General features: G+C 42.9%; 2 long non-coding RNA genes across 5 annotated transcripts in view; one reads left to right on the top strand and one right to left on the bottom strand.

Moving 5' to 3' along the window:
• LOC120372880 overlaps nucleotides 1-25,609 on the bottom strand; it is a 70,402-nt gene extending 44,793 nt beyond the window's left edge. Inside the window, exon 1 of one of the 4 annotated variants that reach the window (XR_005585235.1) lies at nucleotides 25,507-25,609. This is a non-coding gene — a long non-coding RNA (uncharacterized LOC120372880). Of the gene's footprint in view, nucleotides 1-14,230; nucleotides 14,482-24,974; nucleotides 25,044-25,506 lie in introns of those variants that run through there. The other 3 variants (XR_005585234.1, XR_005585236.1, XR_005585233.1) reach the window with 3 other exon arrangements.
• LOC120372881 lies at nucleotides 4,795-12,284 on the top strand. The gene is made up of 3 exons (XR_005585237.1): nucleotides 4,795-4,870; nucleotides 6,388-6,703; nucleotides 12,146-12,284. It is a non-coding gene; the product is annotated as an uncharacterized LOC120372881 (long non-coding RNA).
• Nucleotides 25,610-26,022: the final 413 nt, after the last annotated feature.

Here is a 26,022-nt window from a genome sequence, read left to right as displayed (position 1 = left end):
TAACTATATTGCTACGGGGTGGGAAAAATCTATACCTGAGTGCTGTAGTTAAGCCGACCAAAGTGCCTGCACAGACAGCGCAAGGTCAGCAGAAGAATTCTTCCATTGACCTAACTGCTGCCTCTTGGGGAGGTGGATTAATTACACTGGTGGGAGAATCCCTCCTGTCGATATAAATCGTGTCTACACTGAAGCGTCACGGTGGTGTAGCTGCAGCAGCCCAGTTGAGCTGCAATAGGGTTCTAAGCATAGAAAGCCCTTAGTCTTTCATTAAAAACTTAGCTGATGGTGCAGTGGAAGAAATGGTTGGCAGATTTCAGTGGTCTCTTGTCATAGGGACATGCAATGGATTGCTTCACACAGTATTTAACACAGGGGTAGGCAACCTATGGCATGCGTGCCCGGGCATTATTTTTGGCTCAAAAAACCTTAGACTCCTAGAAATGTAGGGCTCGCTGAGGCACTGCACTTCTCAGTACAGCAAATAATTGGTTTTCTGATTTCTGAAGCCCCACTTTGGCATATGATAATTGAACTGCAGGGTGTGTGTATGGAGGTGTTCTGATCCCTTCTGTGACCTGCTGTAAAAAGACCCAGGATGACAAACTTGTTTACTTTCAAACCTGCATCACTTATGTGATATCAGCTGAGGCTTAACTCAGGGTGGTGGTGGTGAGGGATTTGGCTGGGGATGCGGGTTCCGGGGTGGGTCTGGGGATGAAGGGCTTGGGGTACAGGAGGGTGCTCCAGGCTGGGACTGAGGGGTTTGAAGGGCGGGAGGGGGATCAGGGCTGGGGCAAGGGGTTGGGCACAGGAGTGAGGGGCAGAGGTGCAGACTCTGGGCGTCGCTTACATCAATCAGCTCCTGGGAGCAGCGGCATATCCCCACTCTGGCTCCGGCGCAACCAGTCGGCTCTGCGTGCTTCCCCAGCCAATGGGAGCTGCAGGGGCGGTGCCTGCAGATGTGTCAGCGCGTGGTGCCCCCTGGCTGCCCCTAAATGTAGGAGCCAGAGGGGGGACATGCTGCTGCTTCCGGGAGCAGCGGTATGTGGAGTGGCCCCCGACCCCACTCCCCAGCGGGATGGAGCAGAGGAGGGCCGGATTAAATCAGCTGGCAGGCCGGATGTGGCCCGCAGGCCATAGTTTGCCCACTCCTGGACTATAGGGGCAGCATCTTCTTTGCTTTGTACAGTTGTTGCTTAAGAAGAAAGGAAGGAAGAAAGAAAAAGAACAGGCTTGAAACATTCCACAAACACATCATTTAACTAAAGATTAGGTAGAATATTTAGCCTGACTTCTTTTGAATCCAGTTCTATAAGTGTCTCTGGCCTGGAAAAAGCATGCAAGCATATCATCATCATCATCACTGAAAGACCTAAAAAACTAGGATCCTGTCCATATTAGGATAACCACCATGCTAGCTAGAATTGTATTTTAAGATAGCCTATTGTCAAAGCAGAAACTCTGCAAGAACAAGGCTGACATTATTCTGTAATATGGCTCTGCTTGATAATCATTTTAGAACATGGGTGTGGCCAGTCAGTTTAAGATGGTTTTACTGTCCAGTGTGGATAGGGATCTTTTTAAAAATGGGCTAGCAGCATATGTGCTAAAAACCACGGCAGAGACAGGGTTCTAAAATGGTCTCCGAATAGTTTTAAAATGATCTTTAATTATCTATATTTTGTTAGCCCCCAATTATGGATCAGAGCCCCATTATGCTAGGCACTTGACATGCATGTGATGAAGACAATTTGAAGTGCCTGGGAGATACATGCATTATTTTTATGAATATTATGTGCACCTGTGTGATACATGGCTAGAAAGGGTTAAACATCCTGCAAAATACGTAACCCTCAAAAGACAGATGGGGAGATAATGTTTGTGTTTTTGTGTATTTACATATGTATGAGTAGAGTCAACAATGTAATCAGCAGTCCCTGTCTATGCTGTATTCTGATAATTCAGAGGTCAAAAGAAGATCCTAGCATTTAAATGAATTGTAAACACAGGATAGCTCGGTATTCATCTCTCTTTGAAATGTACTGTAAATGGTGGAGGAACAAGCAAATGGTCTTATATTAATTCATATAGCTAAGTACCGTGATGGACCTCCTTCAAAATCATCCTAATTACCTTTCATTCCCTGAGGAAATCCCAACCTGTCAAAGAGGACATGAAATTGTATAAAAGATCCTTGGGTCCTGATTCTGTCATCTCAGATCTGCTTACACTTCATCAGGGGAGGTTTGAGTTGCAAGACTGAAGTCCCAGTTCTGCTGATATGTCTTGAATATGAGATTTGGACATTGGACTATGACCTATGAACTGAATTCTAAAGGAACTTTTTGCAACTACAAAGCTCACCATCTCTGCTAGGAATCTGCACTTCAATTAATTGAACTCATGTCTGTATGTGTATTGATCTTTTAAAAGCAGCAAAGAATCCTGTGGCACCTTATAGACTAACAGACGTTTTGTAGCATGAGCTTTCAAGCTCATGCTACAAAACGTCTGTTAGTCTATAAGGTGCCACAGGATTCTTTGCTGCTTTTACGGAACCAGACTAACACAGCTACCCCTCTGATACTTGATCTTTTAAACATACTCTCTCTTTTGTTTTTTAATAAATTTTAATTTAGTTAATAAGAATCGGCCATAGCGTGTATTTGGGTAAGATCTGAAACATTCATTAACCTGGGAGGTAATGTGTCCAATCCTTTGAGATTGGTAGAACTTTTTCTTTTATATGATTAAATAGATTTACAGAAATTGTCCTCATATTTGACGTGGGTACCTGGATGGAGGCCTGAGGCTGGATCATTTTAAGGGAACTGTGTTGTTTGGACATCTGAGTAACCAGTAAGGTAATAAAGAAGCTGTTTTATGCTGATTTGGTAAGTCTAAGTATTGGAATATCCGCCAGCTTTATGGGGATTGTCTGCCCCATTCTTTGCAGTTCACCCTAATTTAGTAACCACAGCGGGCTCCCCGCTAGGACCCCGATCACAGTGGCGTAGTCGTGCTTGGATACACATTACCATAGGTTAATTGGGTTTTTGGATCAGAACCACGCACTTGTCAAAATTAGATTTTTATACTGAAGAGTTTAAGTGTTAAAAATCAGTTATAGTGAGTGACCTGTGATCAAGATCCTGACAGAAAATCCTGGAAGAATTGTGCTTACAGAGAGGGTTGTATTTTAAGCAAAAGGCTCCAGAGCAGGAACTGAAAAATCTGTTAATTGCCAGTAATAGGGAAGCAGACCCAGTGAAAATGCTTGCAGTGAGAAACCAGCAGCTAGAACATGAACAAAAGCAAAAAATAGCTGATATGGAAGGAGAAGCTGCTGAAAGAAAATGTCTGTGTTTTGAACATGAACAAAAAATGGCATATATTCGATTGCAGGAACTAGAAGCTAAGGCAAAAGTGGACAGACTTAAGTTTCACCTCAAGAGAATAAAGGAACAAGAGGAACTGTATCATCCTGAAAAACCAGCTCCTCTCAAAAGCAAAGATGGGAATAGAATCTATCCAGTTTGTAACAATGTTGGTACGTTGTTTGACTCTAAGCTGTTGTCTGTGTGTAACCAAATTTACCCCAACACTGCCACCTTTTATGTAAATACTTTTACTGTGAGCTCAGGTGAAGGGAACTCCATAACTTGTGCAGAAGATGTAAAAGTCAATGGTAAAAGCTGTTTAGGGCAAATTACAGCTTCTAACATCACTCTTATTAAAACAGATTTTGTCAGACAGGAAGATTATTTACCACATCAGAGTGTGAATATTGTAATCCTCTGAGTTTACTGCGAGTGAGTCTTTAGCCAGAATCCATCTTGAATGGAATGGTGTTAAACATGAAATTATAGCTGGTGTAAGGAAGTTATTATCTAAGGATCTTTTGATTGGGGATGATATTAAAACTTTGTTCAGTCAAACTGATGACATAAACCAGTCACCGGAAAGAAATAATCCTGAGCCTGTGTCTACTAGGGGCAATGATTTGCCTATGGAGGGTTTCTCCAAATGTTTGTCTGAGGAAGATAGCTGTTTATCTGTGCAAAGAAGCAGTGCATATGTGGAAAAAATTCCCAATTGTCTGTCTGGTATCAAAGCTTGGGAAAGTAAGCCTGACCCAGGTAAAAGTGATGTGCTTAAAGTAGCTCAGTGTAGTAAGACACTATTTGTGGAAAACAGCAGTTTATCAGTTAAGGGAGGAAAAGCAAAGGAAGTTTAGATGAGCATAGGCAGCCTGAGCTGATAGCTTTGTCTAATCAGCAGTTTGGGAAGGCAAGGTTAATGGAACATGAGTATCCCTATACCTTATCTGCAAAAAGAACAGGAATACTTGCGGCACCTTAGAGACTAACCTTATCTGTTACCAGTGTGGAGAATTGTAACAGTGAAGGAAATGTTCCTGTGTCTGTTAGGGGTAATGACTTGCCTATGAAGGGAGCTACCCCAGTCTCCAAGCAATTGTCTGTGAACAGCCATATGTGCTGGGACAAAGGAAAGGCTATTCCAAGCTGTTTGTCTGTTAAAGGGGAATGTTTCTCCAGCTTTTTTCTTTCTGTAAAGCAGACAGAAGAAGTCTGTCAGCTTATGACGGCTGAAGATTTATCAGTTAACCCAGAGCTGATTCTGGATACAACTAAAGCCCAGGAAGAAAGTGGTCCTGAATTTGTGTCTGCTAGGGATGATGATATTGTAGCTAGGTTGCATCCAGTTGATGTCATAAATAGCTCCCAGAGACCAAGCAATTCTGGTGCTTCTATTTCGCCTGTTGCTAGTGTGTTGCTGGGTAAAGATATGACAACACTGTGTGATTGGGGTGATATCATAGCCAGGGTACAAGGAAAGCATGAAGGTGATTTGACTATGTTACCCACTGTCAGTGTGGGAACTTGTAACATGGAAGAAAATGCTTCTAATCTTTTGACTATGAAATCTAGTGGTTTACCTGAAAGGGGGTTGTGTGAAAACCCTCCTGATGGGCCAGAGGTGATTTGTTTGTTGTGCCAAAGTCAATTCTGGACATAAATAAAGTTCAGAAAGAATCTGCAAGATATTGCAGAAGGAAAGGCATTTCTTGATGAAGTCTTGAAAGTCCATTAGAAGGAATTGTTTCCATTGACTCTTAATGGGCCATTGTTGATAGTAAACAGTCTCTGAGGAAAGTGTGTTGGTGCCTAGTGGCCAAAGTCTTTCAAATGAAAATGAACCCACTGAATTTGCTTTGAAAAAAATCCATTGTGAATAGCTTTGAGGAGATTTCAGATGGAATAAAAATTATTAGGGAGTTTAAACAGCCCTATAAGCTTAACCAGCTTGTCGGGGAGACAACGGTGTTGGGACAGGACTGTCTCCATGTTGATTCTTTGAGTAAACAGTCTGTATCTCAGGTTCAGAGGGATGACTGGACAGCTGACTCTGCAGAGCAGGAGGACAGTTGTGCAGTTAATCTCTCGAGCCTACAGAGGATGGCAGGTAAACTCTCATCTCTAGATATTTTGGATATGTCTTGTAGTCTCTTAGTGTACTTGACATCTGATTTCATGTGGAAGCAGAGGTTGGTGAGGGAAGAACAAAAAAAGTCTAACATGCTAGTGAAAATGGATGGTATCTTTAAGAAAGAGTCCAGCCTTGGAACTGGTAAAGGTTGAGGATTTGAAAACTAGTAAACAAGCTAGTATCTGTGTTGATGCAAATTACCCGACTGACTGGGAGGGGAGAAAGACTTGGAGCTGTTAGTAAAAAGCCAGCCAATGGATTCTGTTAAGCAAAAGAGCTCAGATTTTGACCCTCCAGAACAGGAAGAAAGGGAAAAAGTTTATCATGCTAATAAGCTAATAAGTCACATCCTAAAATGCCAGAATCACAGTGGTATTGAGCCAAAGGCATGGCATAACAAAAATTATTGTGACTGTACACTTGTAATAAATTTGATGTTCATGTTAATGCTAATGTTAACTTTTGTGACTGTGGTGCTAATACCAAGAACTGTAAAAATGTACAATATGCAGGGTTTTTTTTTGGAAAAACCCTTGAACATGTTGGAAGTGATACATAAGAACTCATTATGGTGTAAAAGCCTTCATGGTTATGCTGTTTCATTACATGACAACACACTTTATGTTAAAAGCCCTGGTGATACTGATATTTCACAGTTAGTGCATGTATCTCATCTTGAAACCCTAAACAACAGAAAAAATCACTGCATATCTGATATTATTATGGAAGAAGCAGGGTGGATGGGTAGGTGGTAGCTCGTGCTCCATAATTCAATCATGTTCACACCCCTTTTTGTTTGCTCAGTGGGTGCTCAGAGTCAAACAATGTATTCATGTGCTTTTCTGAGTCAGGTCCTATTTCTTTCACCCCTAGATGCTGCATGATGAACATGGTGTGAGAACCTAAACAGAACAAAGGGGATTGACTGCACCCAGAAGCTGGTTTAAAAACAAATCTGAACACTCATCCATGTTACCGCAATTTCAGAATGCTCTGAGCTACTTGAAGAGAATCAAGAGGAAATAGTTCTCTGCTAATGCACCTGAAGCAACCATTCAAGGCTGACCGGCTTCCCCCTGACCCCACCCTTCCCTTCAATAGAAGTTGCATTTTCATTATACTTGAAGTTTCCTGAGAAAGTCATTACAATTGATGACTCTTGAGAACTGGGATTTGAGAGTATCACCCGGTGAGTGCAATTCTACTGTATTCCGAGTTGGTGATAAATCTTAAACTAAATCAATATCCACAACTGTGCTTTCCCTGTGGAGGCAGGGTACATGGGACATGCCAGTAATAACAGAACCGTTTACTACGTCAGTCATATTCCCCAAAGAAGGTTTAAATGCACCAGTAACAAACAATAGCACCAATCTTATTGCTAGGAAATAGAACAAAATGAGACCCAGTTTTCTTGGTTTCCTGACCTTTATGGAGGTCTCCAGTGTCAGAATATTATTCTTTGCATAATGTCTTATCCTTAGGGAAAGTCTTATAGAATATAGCAGAACATCATAGCTTGTTATAGAATATAATGCTATGAAATTCTATAGAATAGTTAAAAAAAAGATAGAAAGTTTATCACACTACTATATTCTATGTATTTTAGAGTAATTTCTACAGCATGCTTACTGAGTCCTGATCCTGCAATCAGATCTACCCATGAGGGCCCACACAAATTTAGGAAAAGGTCTTTGATATCTTCCTTATTAAGATTAACAGATTCATAGATTCCAAGGCCAGAAGGAACCATTGTGATCATCTAATCTGACTTCCTGCATAACACAGGCCATAGAACTTTTCCAAAATAATTCCTAGAGGATATCTTTTAGAAAAAAAAGTCTAATCTGTATTTAAAAATGGTCAATGATGGAAAATCCACCACGTCCCTCAGTGCATTATTCCAATGGATAATTGCCATCACTATAAAAAATTTACACCTTACTTCCAGTCTGAATTTGTCTAGTTTCAATTTACAGCTATTGGAACATGTTACACCTTCCTCTACTAGCTTGAAGAGCCCATTGTTAAATATTTGTTTCCCATGTAGATACTTACAGACCTGTAATCTATTCACCCCAAACCTTCTCCTTGTTAAGCTAAAAAGGTTGAGCTCCTTCAGTCTATCACTATAAGGAATGTTTTCTAATCCTTCAGTCATTCTCATGGCTCTTTTCTGAACCCTCTCTAATCCATCAACATCTTTCTTGAATTGTAGGTCTCAGAACTGGACACGATTCCAGCAGTGGTCACACCAGTGCCAAACACAGAGATAAAATAACTTCTCTGCTCCTACTCAAGATTCCCCTGTCTGATTCCCAGGATTGTATTAGCTATTTTTGTCACAGCAGGCACTCATGTTCAGCTGATTAGCCACCACAACTCCCAAATCTTTTTCAGCTTCACTGCTTCCCAGGATAGCGTGCCCCACCCTGTAAGTACAGCCTACATTCTTTGTTCCTAGACGTACACATTTACCCTTAGCCATATTAAAAGGCATATTGTTTGCTTGCATTTACCAAGCAACCCAGATAGCTCTGAATCAGTCACCCAATCTCTTCATTATTTACCACTTCCCCAATTTTTGGGTTATCCGTAAATTTGATCAGTGATGATATTTGTGTCATCGACAAACTATCAGTGATAATTTCTATAGCATATTTCCCATAAAGGATAGAATGAACTGTTCCTCCTCTTTTGTTATAGCTGTGGCACCTTTTTACATCTGGTACCATTTCATTACCCCCCCCCCCCCACACACACACACGATGCTTAGAGGATTTGTGCTGGAACACTTGTATGAAACAATATGTACAGTATTCTATTCGGTGTTTGCTCTCCAGGTTTGCAATAAAAAGAATCTAATAAAGAATTATTACACAAAAGTCTTAGAGGGATTTTGAATATCCAAAAACAAAAAACAAGAAAAGAACGCCATCCAAGCCCCACCCCTATATATACTGAGATGGAATCAAGTCACTTGTTAAACTGATAATATAGTTAGATTAAATAGAATAGCGCTATACGGCCCAACCTGGTTACAATGGTGTATCCACAGCTGTTTGTTTGTGTACAGGCTTGAGGAAGAAAACAATGATTTCTTGCTTTGTTGTTTCTCTTCAGTGAGCACTTTCATGAGCACCACTTCTAACAGTAGAATGATACAGGGCCAGCAAGAGGATTCAGGGGGCCTGGGGTCTTCGGCGGTAATTCGGCAGCGGGGGGGGGGGGGTCCTCCTGCTCCGGAACCCATCGCCGAAGTGCCCCGAAGACCCAGCACTTCGGTGGCGGGTCCCGGGGTGGAAGGACCCCCTGCCGCGGGTCTTTGGGGCACTTCAGCGGCGGGTCCTGGAGCAGAAGGACCTCCTGCCGCCAAATTGCCGCCGAAGACCCAGAGCGGAAGAAGCTCTGGGGTCCCGGGCCCTGCAAGAGTTTTCCGGGGCCCCCGGAGCAAGTGAAGGACCCTGTTCCGGGGCCCCCAAAAAACTCTTGTGGGGGCCTGGGGCAAATTGCCCCACTTGCCCCCCCCGGGCTGCCCTGGAATGATATTTTCTTCTGAGACTACGTCTCCACAGGGCTGTAAAACTGGCTCACCACATGTTTTTGAGCAGTGTCTAACCACATTCCTTGTCTTCTTAAGAGCTCAATCCTGTTGCCACAAACATTGGTGATAATAAGTGTAACAGCAGTATTTGATAGTATTATCTAAATAGGAGATTTAATACTAATCTCTAGGCAGCCTGAACACCTTGCTATATGTGCTGATTACCAGTTTTACAGTTATACGTCACTGCCCCTTATATTCTGAATAAGGATTCTGCAGTGTAAGAGCAGGATGAGACCCTGGGAGCAGGTTTGGGCCTTATGTGCATGGGGCTGTTGTAACAGAAATACTGTAGCACGTAGCAAAATAAGATATTGTTTTTTTAACAGCGTGAGCTGCAGGTTGCCAGTGACTTTGGTAGGCTTTCACCTCCTGTCTCTATCACACCTTTATAAACTTCTCAGTCTTTCATCACTCAAACAGTGAGTGCCAGCAGGTACAATGTGAAACTCATAAGAAATCAACAAACATGGGAATTCAGAAAAACGTATTGCACACAGTATGTAAATTCTATTTTTATAAGAAACGTTAACTGGGGGCCCAGTCTCTGTTTTCCCATGGCAAAAGTGGAAGTGTTTTTTTTTTCCTAGGCAACAGGTGGAAATTTGGTATTTAACAGGGCCACCTAATCTAGAACATGTGGAAGGTTTGCTCGAGGGTACAATATTGCTCTGCCTCCAGGAAATTCCAACAGCATTCAGCGAAGAGGAACTGTAGTTTAGTAAATGAGAACAGGGGCTGGTTTAGCTAAATATTTCTGACTCCTGCATGGATGGTTGCATTAGAAATGCATTGCTTTTAAAGTAAGCATGCTAGAGATACACATGTATATGTAATTATCTATATCTAGAGGGAGAATTTAAGGAAACAGAATTGCATAATGAAGATTCACTGTGAAAAATAGAGAAACACCTAACAATGACCTAGCACAAAGAATAATGGTATTTGATATTACCATTTAACTAAAAGATTGAATTTGCTTTTACATCTGTTCCCCTGCTACAGGTACTCATTTTAACAAGCACCTTGAGATATATGTTTAGAACTAAATTTTGATCCGTTAGGAGTTTTAGGAATGATGATTCCGTTTCAGTGCTGGGGAATGTCTGACTGTGCCTTAAAGCTTTGAGTTGTTGAGGCAGTGCTAATTAAATGTTTGAGATTAGGGACCCTAAGTAAATATACTTATCAGTACAATGGGTGTTCAGTCTACAGAATGCAAATATAAGTATGTGCCTTTGCAAATATAAGTAACCCTCCCTTTACAGCACACTATGTCTTATTTTATTACAGACAAGGGATTCTGCAAATCCTGGCACTAGTAATGGGGATGGGTTTGTTGTGGTCAGAAGAAAGGAGGTGGAAGCTAAAGTTAAAGCATGTCTCTCTGCTTGGGGGTGTCATTGATTCACACAAGCACTTCCCTGTATCTACCCCAACATGTTGCAAACATGCTCACAGCTAGATGGTACATGGACTTAACAGGTTAGCTTTTCACCTCTGGAGAGCTGAGTTCCAATCCTCCCGTGGTCACAAATTACCAGTAATTGGCTGGCGCCATCTTAGTTCCCACTCGTGCTCCTCCCAAACCATCTGACAATTCCAGGACTAGTCAAAGGGCACCCGCCATTTGAAAGCTGCTCTGTAGTTTGCCAGACTTCACACTGAGTGAGCTTCTCAGCACAAGGCAAAGATTTTTAGTTTTTAATCATGTGTTGATTAACTGTTTACCATCAAGGTTTCTGTGTAAATAGAGGGGCAGTGATTTTAATGGGTCACCCATTGGGATAACTGTGATACATTTTGCTATTTGGTTTTATATTTACTGGCAGGTCTCCAGATGCCATGGCCATGGATGCAGGAGCAGCTTTTAGAGAAATACATTCCCCATGATAGTCAGTCTGTGATTAAAGGAGACCTGGGATTAGTCAGAAGTAATTTGTCTTGGCAGTTTGGGGAAGTTCACCTAGTTCCTGTTTACATTACACCTGGCTCATACCAATGCAGTGAGCTACTTGCTTTCATTATCACTACATACATTACCCAGCTGGAAAGAATGTGGGTCTTAAAATCAAGGAGGATCCCACAGTAATCCAATGCGGAGCGTACAGGCTGCAGAGAGTTAAAATAAAGGCTGAACTGACACACAAAAAAGCCACAATTAAAATACATGCATCTCTAGCTTACATGCAGTTGTGCTCACAGAAATTGTAAGGGATTCATTTCACTTGCCTAGTCAATTTTGTTTTAAACACACTTTTATTGGAAGCACAAAGATTCTTCAGCATCTGTCAATCATCTTTCTGCTAGGGCTGTCATTCTCTCCACCCACAGATAATCCATGCTTGAGATCTAGGTTGCAACGTACCAGGAATACCCTGCGTTCCTTAGAAAGGCCATGGATGATGATAACAACATACTACCTGGTTTAGCTAAGCATCTGAAATCACAGTTTTAAGGTGCAATAAGTTATTTCTACAGTGGAGTGGTCTAAGGTAAGGTAAAATTTTCAAAAGAGCCTAAGGGACATAGGCTTCTAAACCCCATTGAAAGACAGTCGGATTTAGGCTCCTAAGTCACTCAGTTTGCAGCAGAGATTTTATCCCTAGTGATTTTGTTACTTGCTGCACACAACAGAATTATTCATTGCAAAAAAATAAATGAAAATGTAGCTCCTTTTCTGTGCACATAATTTGATCTGATAATTTGATCCTGTTTTCTGCTAATACATTTGTTATTCCCTAATGGTTCTGTAGTAAAATGATCGTCAAGGGGTTAACTGGGTTACTCAGAGTATTATGGGTTGGAGCCATGCTCCAGTCCTCCCTTACTCCCTGTTTAGTTAACTACTTTGTTTATGTACTTGAATAAAGCAGCATGTTCCCAGTCTACTGTAAATAGAGTGTGGTTCTTGTGCACTGAGCGGTCCCTTTACAAAACGTTTGCCATTTATGCCCACGTGTTGTTCATATATTGTTTGCAGTGTGTAATTTTCACCTCAGTGACATGGTATTTGTTTGCTCCCAGATAGGTTTAAAAAGTGTGTCACACAGAAACCAACGAACGAAGAACATCAATGTACTTGGGACATATTTTTGCACAAATATGTATTTGTGATAAAGTTAGTTGGGATTTGCCAGTGTTTTCCAAACACCCACAAAGAATAAAGAACAATAATGTAGAATGCCTGGTCTGTTGTACAGGACATTGGACTGGGACACTGAAGACCTGGGCTCTATTCCCAGCTTGGCTCATGGCCAGCTTGTGACCTTGGGCAAGTTGCTTTCTGTGTGTGTGCCCATTTCCGCTCCCTGTTTTCCTGATTTATAGGGCAAGTGCTTTGGCTCAGGTACTGTCTATGTGTTTGTCCAGCCCCAAGCACAATGGGTCCCTAGTCTTTGGTAATAACAACTTCCCTAACCCAACCCCGGAGACGCCTGCGCAACTGCTGAGAAAGCTTCTGAGAGAAAACCCCAAGGGCTGATTGTTATCATGAGCTGATAATTGCAGAGAAAGCAGCAGACTGGCTCACTCTTAAAAAAGCATGTTGGCCTATTTCTCCCTCTCCTCCCATTTTGAACTATTTGAACTGATTGGAAGTGAAGCACATATGCTCTACATCTATGGTCTCCTACAGAAGTGAAGAGAGTGTATATAACCAGGGCTGGATTAATCTTTTGTGGGCCTGATGCCAAACATATTTGTGGGCCCCCATGGAGGCAGTGGTGCTTGGCATGGGGAGGTCAATCCTCAGAGCAAGGGGCCAACCAGAGGCAATGGGGCATGGCATGGCAGGGGTGGCCCCGCTCCGCCCAGCCCAATGCGAGGGCACTATTTACAAACCGGCAGTTACCCACCTGGCACTGTGCTGCCAGCAGGCCCCTTCCCCTCAGGGGTGGGCCAATGCCTTGCCACACAGCCCCCCTGCCCAACACCCCTCCCAAATCCCTATGGCCAGAGCCTCTCGGACCCACTATGCCCAGCACCCCCGCCACCCCACCCCACAAATGCACAGTGCCCTGCACAATACTACTCCTGCCCACAGCCCCACCACAACTGTCCAGAACCCCCACTCCCTAGTGCCCCAACATACATTTTCCCCACCCCCTGACAGCCCCCCACACCCCACAGACCCACTCTCCCATGCCCTGCCTCCCGGCTGCACTCACCTACTCTGCTGGAAGGCGACTGTGTCTGCCGGGCTGAGATGGCAGTGCAGCCAGGGCTGGTCCCAGGGTGGGGAATTGCTCTGGCCCCCCGGGAGTGATGTGATCAGCCAGGGCCTGCCTTGGCTGGGCTCCCTCAAGATGCACTTGCCTGGAGGGGCCCAGCCAAGCCCCCACCCCGACTGTTTCCCCCCCGACCTGGCTGAGACTGGCTGGGCTTCTGCACCTGTCTCAGGCGGCTCAACTCCGGGGGCCCAGAGGTGGTGGGAAGCAGAGACTGCCTGGAGCCAGAGGTGCATTGGGGTCTGGCTAGGGGGAAGAGAGGAGCAGGGGAGTGGGGCTAGGGGGCAGAAAGAAGCCCTCGGCCAGCCGGTGGGCAGGCTGAGAGGAGCATGGTGGGCGGGATGAGCAAGTGGTGTCTCAGGGAGCAGTGCAAGTGGAGCAGGCTGGGGCCCCTTATGACCATGGGCCTGGCTCCATGACGCCACTGGCGCCACTGTAAACCTGGCACTGTGTATAACTCACACACTTAAAACACATACGGTGGTTGGCAAAGGCAGTATTGACAACCCCAGGCATCCAAAAATCAAGAGTCAGGCCGTCCAAAATGAGAGTGGCCTAAAAATCCATGAGATTTTGTAAAACAATACATTTTGGGGGGTGAGGTTTTGTGTTCTAGTTTTTGGACCTTTGGGGTACACTCAGGTCACATGTTCAATCTTTGTTCCACAATCATGAGTTTTAGAAACTTGTTTTTTAACAAAATCTGAGAGTCTTACATGTGTATATGACTCCAGAAACTGGGGCTTTATGAAAACCACCAATTATCACAAGTATCCAAGATGAAACTGTGAGAGCTGCCAACACTGCAAAGGTACAATCTGGGAAAATAGTCTGTTTTTCAGCTGTGCTTTCTGTGTCTGATCAATTGCAGGAATACACTTACCAAGAGATTGATAGCAATGAAGCCCTTTCTGTACAAAAATAGGTGGGCCATGTTATTGTTTCCACCGATTAGGAAATGGAATCTAGAGGCATAAATCAGCGTCCCCAAAGGCAAATAGATCACATATTTCCACAAAGAGGTCCTCTGATACGTTTGCACCATGGGAGTTCTCTGCACAGGGCCTCACTCATTTCCTGCATTGTCTGGGAAGTTTTCATCACTGTAAATTCTCCTCTTTTTGGCTTTGTAGGCAAGATGGATATTAAACCAGGCCAGATTCTAAGGAGTAATGGAAAGATGCTTCAGCAATAGGACTATGAATTACTGTTCTTCTATCTCTCTTCAAACATGAGTTACTAAGAAAAGCCATTTGTTCATTAATATTCCAAGTGAAATACCAGGATAGACCTATCTCAGATAGACCTGTGTGTGTTCCATTATTAATTTCAGTTCTTATTCAAGTTTCTTTTAAATAATAAGAGCCATAATTCTTCCTGCAGCATATACTGACCCTGTGTAAATCCCTGTAAAAGAGATAAACAGCTGGGCTCTAAAAAAAGGGGGGAGGGCAGTATTTTGCAGTAGTTGGGACAGTGCATTTGTGCACTAATCTCTTATCTCAGATCACATGTGACAATAAATGTGGTGGTTTCAATTTTATCCATAGGCCAGCACACAGTTTGGCATGATTAACAATTTCTGTTTGGGAGAGGCCAGGCCTTGATGCAGCTGTGGAAAGAACTACATTAAGCTTGCACCTCCCCACCTCTGTTTTATGTTTGACTCTATCATTAGTCTCTCACTTTCATAAGCACCAACCCCCACCCACAGCAATATAAACACTCCCAAAGTTACATTAAGATCTAGTTTTACCCAACAGATCCATAGACCCTTACATTAACCTGATGTCATGTGCAATGTGGGTTTACCTGCATTTCCAAACAACGCCCCCGCCCCACCCAAGTCACTGTATGCATTGGAAGTACACTTTCCACATGCTTTGCACTATTAGCTGTGGAGCTGGTCAGGGTTAACTAATTGCTCGGGTCAGCCACTGTCTGCTATTTTCATAACTACAGCCTTTGAAGCAATAAACATTCAACCTTCATTCGAGTGGCTGAGTCACTTTTAATTTCTGCTACTTGAAATAATTATGGCCTCAGAGCACATCACAGAAATACACGTCCCATTTGGCCATTATTAATAAAAAGTTGGGACGCACTCATCATCACCGTCATTCAGCTGCAGAGGCTGCTACGGTAAATTCTTGTGGTTTTCCCCCTTTTGGGCTGTAAGCTCTGCAGGGTAGAGACTCACTGACTACAGGTCGGCATAAATAGCACTGTGGCGCTGCCCCCTCTGACAGGGCCTCCGCTCGGTGTGCTGCTGGAAGACAAATAAATACACGAGTCACCACCACCAACGCAACCTTCTCAATAGAATTTAGAGGAAGAGCTCCCTGAATGGGTGTCTCAGATCTGATACTAGAGGGACTCAGAATAGGCAAGCTGTAAGCGAATCAGGGTCCCCCCCACTACAATCCCATAGGCTAGATTCTGCCCTAAGGGGGGAGATTTTGCCACCCTTGCTCACACTAAATAGCACCTCAAGTATTCCAGGACTGATCTTATGAGGGGCTGAGTGATACCTACAAGGTACCAAGCCCCTTCAACTCCCACTCAACAAGGGATGGGGATGCTCAGCAGCTTCCAGGACAGGGCCCTAAGGTAATTATAATAAATCATAAAAAATAATAGCAGCAGGAGGAACTGACCCTGCTGTTTAAAGCAATTAACACACACCATCTAATTAATTAATTAATTGGGCTACGCATACCCCTGATCAAGGAAGAATTTTAATATCAGAATGGAATCATAATATAGAGCCAAACTGTCTGTCTAAAGCAGCCACACAAGGGAGTGCTCATCTATTCTATACAGGGTCTGATACGTGCACTTAAACTACCGAAGGGCTTCCAAGCAGGAGTGCATTGAGCGACAAGACTAACAACTGTCCTGTGTAGTTTATTCTCCCTTATCCTCTCCTCTGAAGGACAGTGGAAGGGTGACAGCAACCAACTGGGCACATACACCAAGGACTGACACAGGGAGCTCCAAAGCTAAAAGCAGGAGCTGCTACAGCTTGAGCTAAAAAAAGCCAGCCCTCCCTAGCTGGGGGCTGGAACAACTCCTATCCCACCGCTGCTGTGGATAGAGGATGAGGTGTTACATACACTCACCAGCAGATTACACAGGGACTGCCTTGTGCAGTTGTATTGAGACAATCCAGATCGCAGTGGAGGACACAACGGGAAGAGCAGGGACTGCACAACCTTTACATGCAATTCCCCTGAGAAAGCCAGGCTCCCCCCACTTCCCAGCCCCCTGGGTACCTGTCAGGATGGAGAACTGAGAAAGGCAGCAGAATAATTTCAGAACAGATTCAGTTGAAGATTCTCACAAGGCATCATTAGCTTTTATAACTCAGGTGTGTTCAAGTTATCACACAACTTTGCTGCTTCACAGAGCCTTTGCCAATACCAGTAGCTCTAACTTGATTCTAAATGAGCAGTTTCCATTCTAAATGCTAAGGGAGCATTTGGAGGTGGAGATTTATTGGGGTTCATTATTCTCAGCAGAGTTTCACCCACTGCATGACAGATACTGACAGTTTCCGTAAATTATTTCAGAAGTGAGAGCAGACAGATTTTCATTTCACACATAGTGTAAATGGGAGAGCATCTGTCCTAATGAATATTTTCACATTCTTAACTTCCTGTATAGAGCTGATGGTTTCAGGGGGTTGGGGGTGGGGTGGGGTGGGTTTGATTAGCTTTGTTGTTGTTGTTTAAACATAGAGTGCAATATGGAAATACCAAATATTGCATAAGAAGCATAGACATTTCCTCCTATCATACTGGGGTGAAATCAAAACCTAGACTTCAAAACCCTCCAGCACTTTTCCCCCACTGGGGGTGAGGTTCACATCCAAACAACCCCTGGATCCTCTGTGGTTTGGTTCCAGACTGGAAAGCACTTTTATTTGGTTTCACTTTCTCTGAAACCAACAATTTCACAAGAACTGCCTCTACAGGGAAATAAAAGAAATTTCACAATAGCAGCTGATTTCATATTTTGGGTGGAAGCCATTCAAACAACTCCTGAGATTTTGCCATCATCAAATCTGACCCTACTCCTACCCCATTCTTGACCTTGTCTTCTGTCTGGAATCTAACCCACATCTGAGCCCACATTCCTTTGCCTGCGCTCTCATGAGACTCTTCCATGCTATTAGTGTTTGCCTCTAATTACAGTTAGGCAGCTCAGAACGCTACTCACCAATATCTTTGGATGGTCAGCAGGCTGTTTGCACCCACCACAAAACCCAACCTGAATTATTTCATAGTTGTGTTAGTCTTTAATGGTTGCAACCTGCAACTATTCTAATCATTTTCATAAGCAACAGCTCCATCATCATCCTCCACCACACTGAGAAGTGACCCATTGTCCCAGGATCACTGGGGCTGTAGCAGCCCAGAATTACACCATTTCCCCAAGAGCCACAGAGTAACCAAGAGCCAACTGTTTCTTTGCCTTCCAACCCATGTCAATCCCTCTTTGTCCCAACCCATACATTAACATGTGTTCAAAAACCAAGCAAACAGAAATTCACAGGATGTTAGGTCAGTAAGGGTTGCAAAGGTGAATGCCTCTGTGGTCCTCTGCTCCTGCCACTCTGTCCCTTATCCCAGAGGAGCTAGGCAGAGTGTATGATGGCTCCATGAAAGCTGCTGTTGCTATCTCTGCTCCAACTCTGGTGTGAGCAGGGGCACTGCCCTCCATCTCTTTCCTGCCCCTTTAGCCCTGGGCTCAGTTTACATAGATTGGTCAAAACACAGACTGGCTGCATTCGTATGATTCAGCAAAAGCTTGGTCTGTGGAGATGCTGAGTGCTAGAGCTGGATGGAGCAGCTTTGGCAGAACCATATTCCATCAGAATGCTGTTCCGTTGAAATTGAAATGCTTTATAAAATTGGGTCAGTTTTCCCAGAAAACCAGGAACAAAATTTCCAATAATGCTGAAAAGTCACATGGCAACATTTTTGGACCAAAACGTTTCAATTTTGTTTTGAAATGACATTTTGTTTTTTGGGGAAAAAAAAATTTATCATCCCTTAATATGATACAAAATTAAGAAAGTCACAATAGAAATGAAATGTTTCGATTTTGTCAAAATGAAATGTTTTGATCAACACAAAAGGAATTTGGGGGGGGGGGGGAGTTTTCCTTTGTGGAGAATTTTGAAAGTTTTGGTTTTCATTCCCATTTAGAACAAGGTCAAATTTCAAAATCCTTCACAAAACAGAACTTCCATCCTTTGTAGATCTCTATAAAGCTCCCCAAACCTATACAGAAGCACATGGGAACCGTGAGTGCTCAACACCTCTGACCTGGGTTTATGTTACATTTCTCTGCCTTTGTATTGGCATTGGAAAGACTGTATACTGAGTTTGGGGGTTTCTATACACTTGAGCAGGATACAATGATTTGCCAAGCTCTAAAATCTCTGAAATACAACTTAGATAAGTAACATATAAAGCAGCCATCACCAAAAATAGTACCTGTGTGCTGTACGTAAAATATCACCCCCGGTACGGAGACGTCTAGCACAAATGTGGGGTGGTCAACTGAAACACTTAAAATAAAGAACTTAGGCCACAAATACAGCATGTGCAGACTAAGTTACAAGATAAATACATTTTAAAAACAACACATTACTAGATCCTAAAGCACTGTGGGGAACACCATAGCTGGATAGACTGCCCCATTGACAGCTGCATATGTGTTGGGAAGAGCCTCTAAAAAAAGATATGGCTACATACATACAAAAACTGAAATCACCAGCTGAACTTCATGCTGGCAGGAGCAGGAACATGGTGCTACTTCTCTCTTCAATACTGTTAGTTTTGTTACCTTCCTTATCCCCCAACAGCATGTTTGTCTGTTAACTGCTCCACCGTCTGTTTTTTCCATGTGTTGTGCCCTGCCTGCCACCCAGATTGTGAGCTCTCTTGGAGCATGGCTTGCCTTTTTAGTTGATCCTTGATCAGGGTTCCTAGATGCTATTGCAACAATTACTCAGGAACATTTACCCCAGTATCACTTTTGGATAGAGGAAGTTATTAGGCCAGAATGAAATACTTTACTGAATGAATATTCAAATGTGAAGCTATTAGTTGCTGAATGCTGACAGTGTGTTAAATGGAGGGTGGCTTGATAAATTCCTCTTACAATTAAGTTTACATACATAAAGATGCAAAATATCAAGAGCACATTCTGGCAGAAATCTGGGTGCCATTATAGCGCACAGAAATCCACCAACATTTTCAGTTTCGGCATCATTTTCCCCAGACGAAAGTGTTGAAGTGGAGAATATTTCAGAATGCAGCAAGCAACGACTATACAGACTTTGCAATTCACCCTTCTTTGACTTAACTGCTGCAGGAACCATGAAAAATTGGAAAGTTCTCCTCTGTGGGTAATCTGCCTGTTTTACAAACACACTAAGCAGATATAAATAGATGTAGTTGTTGCAACAGCTATTTCCAGAATGGATAGACCCATGCATGGTGATATTAATTTATGACAGCCAATGGGAAGAGAGGGCGGCAGCATAATTAGCCCAAGTGAAATGTGAATCCCTCCTCTGACTGAGTTGCACAGGAATCCTTCATGTAAGAAAGGCAGGACAATGTCTTGTAAGGAGAAGCTGCTTTTTACAGTGAGGTAAGATCAACTGTTCTGTCTGCATTCCCAGAGCTCTTACATCACTGGCTCTTTAAATCTCAGTGAGCTGACAGAAAGGAAAATCCTGGTCATGCTTTGATAACTATGGAGGTTTATGACTACTCCAAACAGTCTCCTCCTTTGAATGCCATTTCAACAGTGATATCAAACACAAAACAAATACTCCCTTTGCTTTGATTTTCCCAATGCACTTATCCCAGAAGAAAAAGAAAAGTCCATACTCCACATGTTTAATGTTTGCTTTTTTCTTTAAGTGCTGGTTGTACAACCACTCAGATGCAAACCCCAAAGGCTTGGTGTACAGGTTCAGGCACTGTAATACTGAGATGGCAGTCTTGGGAGAACAAGCTCATTCCTCAGATTTCCTCTATTTCCCATTTCCCTTCAGACCAGAAACCCCAAGAATCATGTGCTTCCACTCAGAACCTGGAAGTTCATGAAAGTGAAAAACACTGAAAGAGGAAGTTAACAATGTTTCCGGCTCTCACAAAGGGTTTGGGGTTTTGGACAAAGGTTCTTATTTCAGTGTGTTCCTCATTCTTAGTATTATAGCAGTGCTTAGATGTTCCTGCCGGGGATCCAGGCCCCATTGTGATAGGCACTGTACCAGAGTGTAGTAGAGACAGTTCCTGTCCCAAAGAGCTTACTGTCTTGGTTAGCCAAAAGGTGCAACAAGTGGAAGAAACAAAAACAGATGTGTGTGAAGGGATGGACGGATGAGGTAGTGGTAATAGGTGTGTGTGTTTTTAATAGACTAGCATGCACTAGACAATGGCTCTCCTTTTACCTAGCGGTCAACAAGTGCTGCAGCAGAAATTAGTCTGAAGGAAGGTAAATGAAGAAGAAAGACAGTGCTGCCTGAGGTAGTCATACTGCTCACACATGTTGTGAGGGACATTCAGTTTAACCATTTCAACTTCAGAAGTCCAAGAAATGGAAATCCAATTTAGTGTGGCTGTTGCTAATCTGTCAGGCCTGCATCTTCTGAGGTGCCCAGTCTCAGCCTGGTGTATCGAGGTGGAAGGGGATGGTGATGGCATCAGGGAGCCAATGACATTTCCCTGATCCTGTGGCCAGTTTGACACCAGACCCAGGAGAATTTAAACTGCCTCAGCTGGCAGTGGCTCCCAAAGAGCATCAGTCAAGTGGGAATAGCAGACTGCAGTGGGCTCTAGTCACATCCCCTTCCCTTCCTACTTCTTCATCCTACACTCCCCAGGGCACCAAAATGGGGTGGGGAAGACACAGGGGCAGCTATTCCAGCCCTATGACCACTGGCTATTCTTTGCAGAAGCAGCAAGTTTCCACCTCTGGAAGGAATCCAAACCAGTTCACCCATCCATGCTTATCAGGCTCCCAGATTCATTCAAGATGCCTTAATTTTTCCCTCCAGTCTTCAGACGTTACTGTGCTCCAGTCTTGAACACTGAAGAACTGTCTCCTTCCTATAGGTTTCTGTAGACTCCTGTCCACTCCACCAAAGTCAGCCCTGGCGAACAACAAATCGTGCAGTATAGATTTCCTCACCAACCCTGACAGGGAATGCTACTGCTGGTCTCCTGTACCACAGACTGTGCTTGTTCACATTTCCTTATTGGACACCTCTCCTGGGTTCACAATCTTCTCTAGAAAACAGCTGGAGTTCTCCTACAAGGCATTGTGAGAGAGCGCAAAACTGCAGGTGGTATTGCATAAAGTGGCTGCTTCAGTTTAACTTTTTTGAGACTCCCGTGGGTCCTACCCATGTCTGTCCACCAGTTGTTTGATAACATCTAGTTATGAGAGTAGCACAGGCTCTCACCTGAAGCTCCTGAATAGGCAAAAAATGTGAGTGATACGAACAGCGACTTCTTGCCAAAGCAATTTGAACATGGCTCCTAGTCACTCTCCTGGCAGAGAAGCTGTTTTGGGATGATACTGGTTTGCTTCCTGTCTTGGAACTCTGCTTCAGTTTCCCCTGTTTATTAGTTGATTTTACTCTTTTGCTAAATTAAGTTTCACCTCAGCTAACAAGTGCCAAAACAAAAAAGTCCAAATAAACAAACCCTGGCCCAGTCTTCAGTTATACCGAGACCAGCCTCTGTGGTGAAGTGGGTAATGAACTCCCATCCTGAGGATGAGAGGGAGAGCTGAAGGGGCACTTCCACTCACCACGTACAAGAAACTCCAACCTCAGGGCCCCTACAGGAAGTAGATTCCCACCTTAGGCTTCCAGCATGCGCTTCTTTGCCTAAGGTCACTTACTTCAGCCAAAAGTAATCTTTTCTTCTCTCACGCCCTGCATCCTCCAGACATCCTAATTCCTGGAAGAGTAGGTCTGCTGCATTATGGGGTTGCCTTTTTTGGGGAGGGAGAAGGAGAGTGGGGTGGGGGGGAACATAAGCCTACCTTAAAAATTAGTCTTCACCAAATGACCATATGAAGTTGGCATTGGCCTCATTCCACAGAATAAGTTCGCTAGTCTTAAGCGTCATCAGTGACCATTCTCACAATAACCTCAGTGGGCCAAAATCAGCCCTGTTCTAAAACCATTGTACTTAGACCAGGGATGAATTTGGCCCAACTTGCTAAACGGTTCTGAGAGACCCTAGTGTGTCTGTAGAAATTTTTATATCACCTTGTACAAACCGTACTTCCTGGTACTAAATGCAAATGAACATTTTATCCAAAACATTCAGCAATAATGCTAATGTGCTGTATGTAGCAACAAATTGCTTAGAATAAAAAGTGATGTTTTAATTTGATGTGCATAGTATCATCAAAATAAAATAACTAATTACCCATCTGCTGAATAAATGCATACTATATATTATTGTTTAACTTCCTGAACTTCCCATGATACAACTATTTCTCCAGGCAGGGTGCAGACAGACCTACCAGAGGATAAAGTTTCCAAGAACAGAAGTTAAATAGCTAATATTTATTATGTTTCCTATGTCCTTCCAGCAAACGTAAACCAAAGGTCTCAGTACATTCACATTTGTTCAGAAAAATCTCAGGATTGTTATACCATTCATGGTTTTGTTTTGTTTTTTGTATGTTTCTCTCTTCTAATTTTATAACTCTTAGCATCAGTAAAAATAAACTAATCATGCATGTTTCATAGTTGCAGCTCAGAAATCTGTCCCCCAAAAGATCACTGATTAAAAGAAAAGATTAAAATAGAGTTAATATGTCAGATTGCATTGCATGCACAGTACATTGGGAAGCACATAACTACCAGCTTTTAAGAAGTAAAATCTTGAGCAAAAACATAACAAAAATGTACTGATTCCTACCAGGATAAAACCAAATTATCTCCTACACTGTGCACTGTTCTGACGGAAGGACAATAAATCTTACAGAGAAATCAGCATGGCTACCTACATGTTCAAAAGATAGCCTTAGGGCCAGTCTTAACATGTCAAATTTCTATCCCAGAACTTGGATTGTAAGGAAATCAGGATCTCATGAAGTCACTATCAGCAAAACCCCACAGCTGGCTGGCAAGTAATTACATGACTTTGTAATTTAGATTTTACAACATCCTGGATATCTGTGGAAAGGTTGTCAAGGGAAATACATCCCCATTGATCTGATCCTGATTTGTGTTTGTCACAGCAAACATTGAAACAATGAGTTCCCTAAGAGCTTCTAAAGCTTTATGCTTTTCCTAGCCCTGGGCAGACCAATTAGAACTGAACTTGGGAGTGTGGAAAATGATGGTAGCATGGGCACCAAGTTACTGAAGGAAGAAGCCATGAGCATGGGCAGAGGCATTTTGAGAAATCTGTGGGCCACTTTAAATATTTCCAAACCCATTCGGAGTTTTAGAGGTACACCCAAATTGTAAAATGGACCTTTTCCATCATATTTCACTTGAGCCACTAGCAAGCTCCAGCAAACCTTATAGAACATAATCTCTTACTTAAATATCCCATGCTGCTTCCCTGCATTTCCTTTCCCATCATTGTTTTGTAGAGGGCAGTGTCTTGATGCGCTTTGCGCTGATAAGTAAGCTACACATTGTTCTTTCTGATGATCTATGCTGTAAAGGGCCAAGGGGTCAGGAGTGATGCTTTGTTGCAATGCAGAGAGCTGTCATTGCAAAGAGGGATGGACAAAACTGAAATTTATCCAGAGAGCCCTTTACAATATCTCTTTGCTTACCTGACATCCTAAACCTTTGAGCTATCCCACAAACTCTCTTTACAAGGGGGAGACAGAGCAGAACAATGTGACTCTTCAGTAACATAAAACAATAGCAGGTGAGGTTCATCTGGCTGCAGATTTAGTTCTAAAACCTGGAAGAGTATTTCTACTCTCTAAAGTGACTGTGAAAATGGGATTGTGAGAAGAGCTGGGCAAAAATTTTCAAACCAACCGCCCCTGAAAAATGCAGACTCAGGTTGACCGAAACATTTTGCAAATTCGTTGAATCTGATTAAATGTTTCAGTAAAAAAAGGACCCCCCCCCAAAAAAAAATTCTGAAACCCCCCCAGAACATTTCACTTGGATATTTTCAAAAGGTACTATTTTGATTTTTTCAATTGGAAACACCTTCTTGTTTCAAGTTTTACTTCTATTTTGTTTTTAAAAAAGATTAAAAACTTGAAAACCAAATGTTTCAAGTTGAACAGAATATTTAGTTTGACCCAAAGCTCTTTTTTTTTTTTTCAACTTTTCTGTTTGGGTCAACCTGAAATTAATTTTTGTTTCATGTTTTTGAGCCTGGCCACAAACCAAATAAGCTCTAATTGTGAGGCTCCAAGGTTACTGTCTCTCAAGGACTCACAGTTACCTGAGCTTAGTTTGCAAGAAGAATGGTTTTTTAGCTGCAAACTCAGGGAGGAAACCCCAAGGAAACATCCTTTTCTTCCACATCCAATATTGTTAACTAACAAAAGAAACAATCCAGAGGAGTTATAACTGTGTGTAAACCAGTGTGCAGACTCACCCTCCTGGGAAGGAAAAAGGAAAGTCCCAACTACAAGTCACTTCCTATTCCTTTCCTCAGGGCTTGCTTTATTTCCAAACACAAAATTCAAAACCAGACCAAATCAGCTCAAGCTACTGAGTGATGCCAGGTGGGAGGAGGCTGGACACACCCTTCCTTTGCTAGCTCTCTTTGTACCAGCTCTCCCTTTTCTCACCCTGCCTAGGTGTGATAGGCAGGCCTAGGTAACCCCTTACATACCAGAACACCTTTTTTAAACCTTGTCACAGTATGGTATAGAGATCATATATAAGGCATATAGAAGCTGTCATCTGTAAAGGCCTAGGCTCAAATCTAGATCAGGTGCAATGGAATGATCATGATGGTCTCAATTTAGCCCCTAATAGTCTTCATCACATCACAGCACCACTCCCACCCCAAAACGCAAGTAGCAAGCCCTGCCTGCTGGAGATCAAGAATAGGAAAAGTAAAGGTGTTTACCAGGCAGGAATACTGTGGGGAGATCTTAAACAGCATGCAGTCAACACCTTACCTGGTTCTCTAAAATAGCAAGAGCAAGTAGCTTAGTAACAGACAGAGCACATGGAAGGAAAAGCTGGAAGATCCCTTTGTGAGACGTAGCCAGTTGAGATGGGCTGAAGGAATTGAATATATGGTTATACAACATTCTAAATCAGCCTAGTTTCAGATCTAGGTTCTGTTTTACCTGGAGCACCAAAGTTGTGGGGGGAGGGACTCAGATAAAACCTCTAGTTCTGGCCCAATTCCAGCAACTGGTGATTGACAAACATGGCTGAATTTCTGATTGGCTGTAGACTACATACATGATTTTTGCAGAAAATTTTAACCTGTTTAAAAAAAAAAAATCTAGAAGAGAAAATGCTAAGGGGCTGGCTCAACTTTTTATAAATCAATGTGCAAGTATTAAATTAGGGACTCTAAAACCAAGCCTTAAATGTAGCAGAGAATGAAATAACTACTCCCCTAAAGGTATTTAAACAAGACAGGAGAAAGCAGTTTTGTGGGCCTTTTCCTGATCCGAGAAAGC

This window comes from Mauremys reevesii, linkage group 10 (genome assembly GCF_016161935.1).
Source record: "Mauremys reevesii isolate NIE-2019 linkage group 10, ASM1616193v1, whole genome shotgun sequence".
Taxonomy (NCBI): Eukaryota; Metazoa; Chordata; order Testudines; family Geoemydidae; genus Mauremys; species Mauremys reevesii.
The sequence above is the reverse complement of the archived record's forward strand: the minus strand, read 5'-3'. Positions and strand labels throughout refer to the sequence as shown.